Source organism: Canis aureus, chromosome 9 (genome assembly GCF_053574225.1).
Source record: "Canis aureus isolate CA01 chromosome 9, VMU_Caureus_v.1.0, whole genome shotgun sequence".
NCBI classification, from domain to species: domain Eukaryota; kingdom Metazoa; phylum Chordata; class Mammalia; order Carnivora; family Canidae; genus Canis; species Canis aureus.
In genome coordinates this window covers 4,664,317-4,669,785 of record NC_135619.1, presented here as the reverse complement: position 1 = coordinate 4,669,785, position 5,469 = coordinate 4,664,317, and the positions used below count along the sequence as shown (strand labels likewise).

At 50.8% G+C, this 5,469-nt stretch overlaps 1 long non-coding RNA gene across 1 annotated transcript; it reads right to left on the bottom strand.

Moving 5' to 3' along the window:
- Positions 1-1,708: 1,708 nt before the first annotated feature.
- Positions 1,709-3,449, bottom strand: LOC144320001 (uncharacterized). Its single transcript, XR_013385604.1, has 3 exons — positions 3,324-3,449; positions 2,830-2,932; positions 1,709-1,787 (listed from the first exon to the last, which is right to left on the bottom strand). It is a non-coding gene; the product is annotated as an uncharacterized LOC144320001 (long non-coding RNA).
- Between the last annotated feature and the right edge of the window lie 2,020 nt (positions 3,450-5,469).

Below are 5,469 nucleotides of genomic sequence, written 5' to 3'. Positions count from 1 at the left end.
ATTGCAGCATTTTCTCCTCGTTGAACTAGGCTGTACAAGGATGCATTTATCAATAACAAATAGAAAACCATAGAACGTGTTAAATATATCATTTGAAAAGCTAGCCAGAGGCCCTTGGCATCAAACTGAAGCCAAAGGAAAAAGTTCAAGTGTGAAGAAGCTGTCGTACTGTCCATCAGGCCGCCTCAGGGTCACATCGGTTAAAACAACTCCAATAAACAAAATGGCATCTGCTTACTAGGATATGGTGTTTTCTTAAAACTTCTGTCCGTGGTACTCACTTAGGCTGTTTAAAACAAATTTTTGAATCCAAAACAGGCCAAAGAGTCCTCTGGTGTCTGCCTTTAAACATTTGTCTAGCTCTTTCATAGAACATTTGTTTTCTTTGACATCTTTCACCTGCCTTCAGTTAATAGTTAGAACCCTTGGAATAATTTCACAGGCACAAATGGATTCCTCCTATTTGACAATTCATAAAGCAGTTCACTTGGATTGTACTTTTTTGCTTCATTTAAATAGTACCCATTACCAAATAGCCTCCGCTCCAGCTCTAATGACTCACCCCTGTGGAAGAGAAAATAGGATTTCATGTACCTTTCAGATTCAAAGCATTCAGGAGCATTTTCTAAAACAGCAAGGCCATGGGGATGAACGGAATACGCATTTCTGGCTTTATCTTAGGCCCCGGGTCTGGCTTCAATGCCACTGGACTGACTCGGAGTATCCTCTCTGTGACAGTGCTTTTCTTCTGATGTGACGTCGTTGATTGGAGACCAGCCACAAAGCCAAGTGGTTTGGGCCATTTTGACAGGAAGGCTCAGTCTGTAGGGATAGATACAATATTTTTTGCTTCAAAATTCTTTCCTGTGATGTGAAGAAGCTCACACTTAATTCTTCTTACTTGTTTTTTTCAAGCTTACTAGAATGACCTTCTCTATAAATTCTAATTCCTCTTGCTCTGCCTTTCAGGTGATGGGAGGCCGCAGTCAGCACCAGCTAGGGCAGTGGTTCTCAACTCTGGATGTGCCTGAGAATCTCCTGGAAGGAATATTAAGACTCCCATTGCTGAGCCCCACCCCAGGGCGTCAGGTTCAGTAAGTGTGAGGCGGTGGGTGCACCATGATCTATATTTCTAATCAGTTCCCACGTGGCACTCAGGCTGCTGGTCCAAGGTCCCCACTTTGAGGACCACTGCGCTAGCTTAGGACATGGTGACTATGACAAACAACAGAAGTTTGCTTCAGGGTGGCAAAATATGCAACCCTAAATAATATGCCACTTTGGATTATTTTGAGTTGAAGGCAAGATACGTGAGAAGATACGTGCTTTTCCCTATTTAAGGAAAAGCAAGACATAAATTTGTAAAGGTGCTCCCACCCCCCAAGCCCCCCACCCCCACCACCAGGGAAAACAGAAGCTAATCATGGATGACAACTCTAGATCCTTATCAGCTCAGAGACTGTGCCAGAGGGACCTAGCTAACAAATGGTGCTAAAACTAGGCCTTATCTTACCATTACTAGTCCCCTATATATTTGCCTTCCCACAATTTGCCACCCCTAGAAGCTCAGAGTCATTTTTTCCTTTGTCTTACCACTTGGCTAAAAAACATATTGGTCTTTGATTCAGATGCTATAGAAGCCCAAGTAATAATCACCCCTTTGAGTGACTCATTACCGAGTACTCTTGCATGTGCACATGATACGCACGTGTTAATAATCTTCTGTTTGTCTTTCTCTTGTTAATCTGTCTTTCGCGTTCTAATTTTTAGGCCTCCAGCCAATGAACCTAGAATGGGTGAAGGGAAAACAGTGTTTCTTCCCCAGGCTGTGTATCCAGAGAGAGGTACGCATCTGAGGGGCAGTTCCTTGGGTACCTGGGAGTGTGGCTGCTGGCAAGGCCAGAGGGAGACCTCCGGAGGACCCTGCATGGGCCAGGACATCGCCGGCCCGGAAGGGACCTGCTCACCACCACCCAGCACTCACTGGCCAAAGCCAGGGCCAGGGTCCCACCCCACCCCCCTGAGGTCCTGTTGTGCCCTGTTTCCCCACTGGCTGAGACCTGAACTCTGTCATAGGCAGGCAGCGGCCCCAGGGACAAGCACAGCGGGAACGTCATGTCCCTCTCCCCCTGCTGCATGGGACCTCTCCTGCCCGTCCTCCCCGCTCCCTGGGCTGCACATCCCCACCACACGGTCTGTGATATGAGCGAGTGTCCGTCTCCTGCTGGCGAACGAGTGCCTCAAGGACTTGCTGTCTTATCCGCAGCCCTGAACACAGTGCCCAGCACTCTGGGTGCTTAATACATACTTAGGGAATGAGAAAATAGCCACATTTTCAGCTGTAATGTGAAGAAGATAAAGAATAGTTGCCCCCGTTGGGACCTGCTCTCTTGAGCTCTTCTGTGCACCCTAAGTTTCCACTCATCCGCACTGTCAAGGCGACCTGAGGCCATATCTCAGGAGACATTGGCATGCTTGAGCGCGTCTTCCTAGAAGTAGTCCATCTGTAGCTTTCTGGACGCTGCGTGCTTCTGGGTTTTCTCATCCTTCTGCAGCCAGCTCTTCCCTCAGCCCCCTGGGCTCCAGTCCTGGGCTCATCCTCTCACTCTTTGCTCTCCTCCCCTGGGGAGCTCATGGGTTCTCTGGATGGCATTGCCTGCCCTCTGCGGCCGACTCAGAAGCCCAGGGCCTTCTGAGGAATTTGAGCCTGTGTGTTCAGGGAATCGCCCTAATTGAGAATCTGGGCCTCATCCTGGTCCTCCCACTTCTTCCGCTCTTGCTCCCATCAGTTACCACCAGGACCTCAGATGGGTCCATATCTGCCCTTACCATTGACACCATGGGCTCCACCCCTGCAGTGGCCTTCTTAACCAGCATCTTGAAGACCAGCCTGTCCGTCACATTCCTGTCTCCACTTGGCAGCTGGAATAATCTTACCAAAAAAGAAAAATCCGATTATGTCCTGTTCTTCCATGAAACCCTCAGAGACTCCCTATTGCTCTCAGTGGAGACTTCCAGCTCTTGAGCCTGACCCAGGATCCTGCGCTACGCAGGGCTTTCCAAGTTGGCTGCACATTCACCTGGGAGCTTTTCAGCCTCTGGGAGGTAGGCACTGGATGCCGATATTTTATCCAAGCTGCAGCCAGGGTGGTGAACCCTGCTCCAGACACTCACGGGCCCTCGAACCCCATCCTTTGTCATTCCTTCCTCTCACTACTGGCTCCAGCCGTTCAGAATCCCTTTCTTGTTCTTCAGAGGTGACCCTTGTCCCATCTTTCTGGAACATGCCTTCATACCCCCAAAACCCCCTTCACCTCCTTCACCTGGCACTATGGGCTGAGTGTTTGTGTTCCCCGCCAAAATGTGCAGGTCGGACTCTGTTGCCCCCTGTGACGGCATCTGGAGGCGGGGCCTTTGAGAGGTGATCTGGTGGTGGGTGGAGCCTTATTAGTAGGCTCGTGCCCTTCTGCCAGGGGCTCAGAGGCCTCTGCCCCCGTGTGCCACATGGGGTCACAATGGAGGATGGCTGTCCATGAACCAGGAAGCGGGCCTCACCAGACGCAAGACCTGCCAGCACCCGGATCTCAGACACTGCAGCCTCCAGACCTATGAGAAATAGATGTCCGTTATTGATAAGCTGCTTGGCCTATGGTATTGTAAGGGCCGCCCAAACTGAGACGCCCGGCCACTTCTTTCACTTCCAATCCTGAGGAAGCTGTCATGACCTCTGAGAAGCCTTACAGGGCCACAGAGTTCTGAGCTTTTATGGTGCTTTGTACTTCTACTGAAGATTTCATCCGGCTGTAGTATGATTACCCATTTGCTTGTGTAGAGTTTCCACCAGACTCTGAGCCCCGTGGCAACAAGAACCACATCTACCACGCTCACTACCAGGATTTAGTAGGTGCTCAATAAATCCTTGAGGAAGGAAGGGAAAGCACACCCAGCCCACACTCAGCATGTGTGGCTGGGTCTGTCACAGTGCTCACACTGGCATCTGTCCTACGCGGTGCTTTCACCCTCATTGCCTCTTTTGATCCCCATCCTGAGGAACAGGCGCAGCCAGAATTAGCATCCCTGTTGGATAAGTTTCCTTGCACTGAAGCGGCCTGCTCAAGCTGGAGCAAGGAGTTAGGGGTGTGACTGGGATCTGACCTGCCCGTGAGCCATGCTCTTCACCCACTACACCATGCCACAGCCCCTCGTCCCAACACGCATGCTAACTAGCTAGTCAGATAAGCCAGGTCTAAGTGGAGACAGAAGGCTAGGTGTCCTGGCACTGTATACGGCCAGGGTCACGGTGGGCACTGCCAGCCCAGGCTGATTAGAGGAGCAGAGACACCTAACAAGGCTAGACCCGGGGCTTCCTGAAATCAAGCTATGTAGCTGCTACATGCTTTGCAAGCCTGCTGCTCCGATTGCTTGGATTTGAATATGAAAACAACCAGTTTCCTTGTTCACTGTTAAGAGAACATTTACTGAGCACCTAACCGTACACTGCAAGCCTACAAAGAATACGTCAGAGTGCAGAGTAAGCTACTACGTCAAGGAAATCCAGCACCAGGGTGACCTACAGAACAAGCAGTTTCTCATGTACAGGAGTCCCCACAGACCAGCCCAGGTTTGTAAGGTGGCTCTACATTCATCACCACGCGAGGACCCAAGCTCTTGCCATCTTGTGGCTCTGCCGTCCCCTGGGGCAGTAGCATCAGCTGTATGGTTGAACCTGGTTCACCACCGCACCTGGTCACAGCCAACGGGACGGAGGGAGAAGGCCCAGGATCGTAGGCCCCAGGCCATCTCCCTTCTCATATTCTGCTGGTGACAGTTTAGTCACATGACCACACCTAACCGAGGAAGGCTAGAAAATGCTTAGCTGGGCAGCATGTGCCCGGGACAATTCTGTGACTGTGAGAGCAGAGGAGGGGGTTTCAGTGGACAGCTATGGGCCCCCACCACCGATGGGGAATGGGGACTCAAGGAGAATAAGGAGTTTGTCCAAGGTGCCCCAGGTCCAAGCCTCCTCCCCAAGGCACCGATGACTGAGTGCCCTCTACTCATGGCCCCTCTGGTCACTCAGCTCCTGGCAGTCGGAGACAGAGACTTTAGGAAGGGCTATTTGGCAAGGGACATGGCTCATAAGGTGCCTCTGGTGTAGACCCTTGCTAATTTTCTGCTGTTGGACTGGCTTCTCCATGCTCAGTGTGAACCATGATGTTGCACAAAAGACAGATTTTCCTTTACAATCCGCGTCCTGCACAGCCAAAGGCGAGAGCAGTGTGGGTTTTTGTTTTCCTGAGAATGTGCCCTATTTTCACATATATTCATTTCTCTCTAATGGCTTGGGCCTCAGAAGCCCCAGCCTCTCTGTATCTCTGGGAGGGCCTGAATTCCCCAGGAAGAAATGACGGTTGTGCCAGAAGTAAAACGACAAGCAATGGGAGAGAAGGACAGACAGCGTGTCAGAGA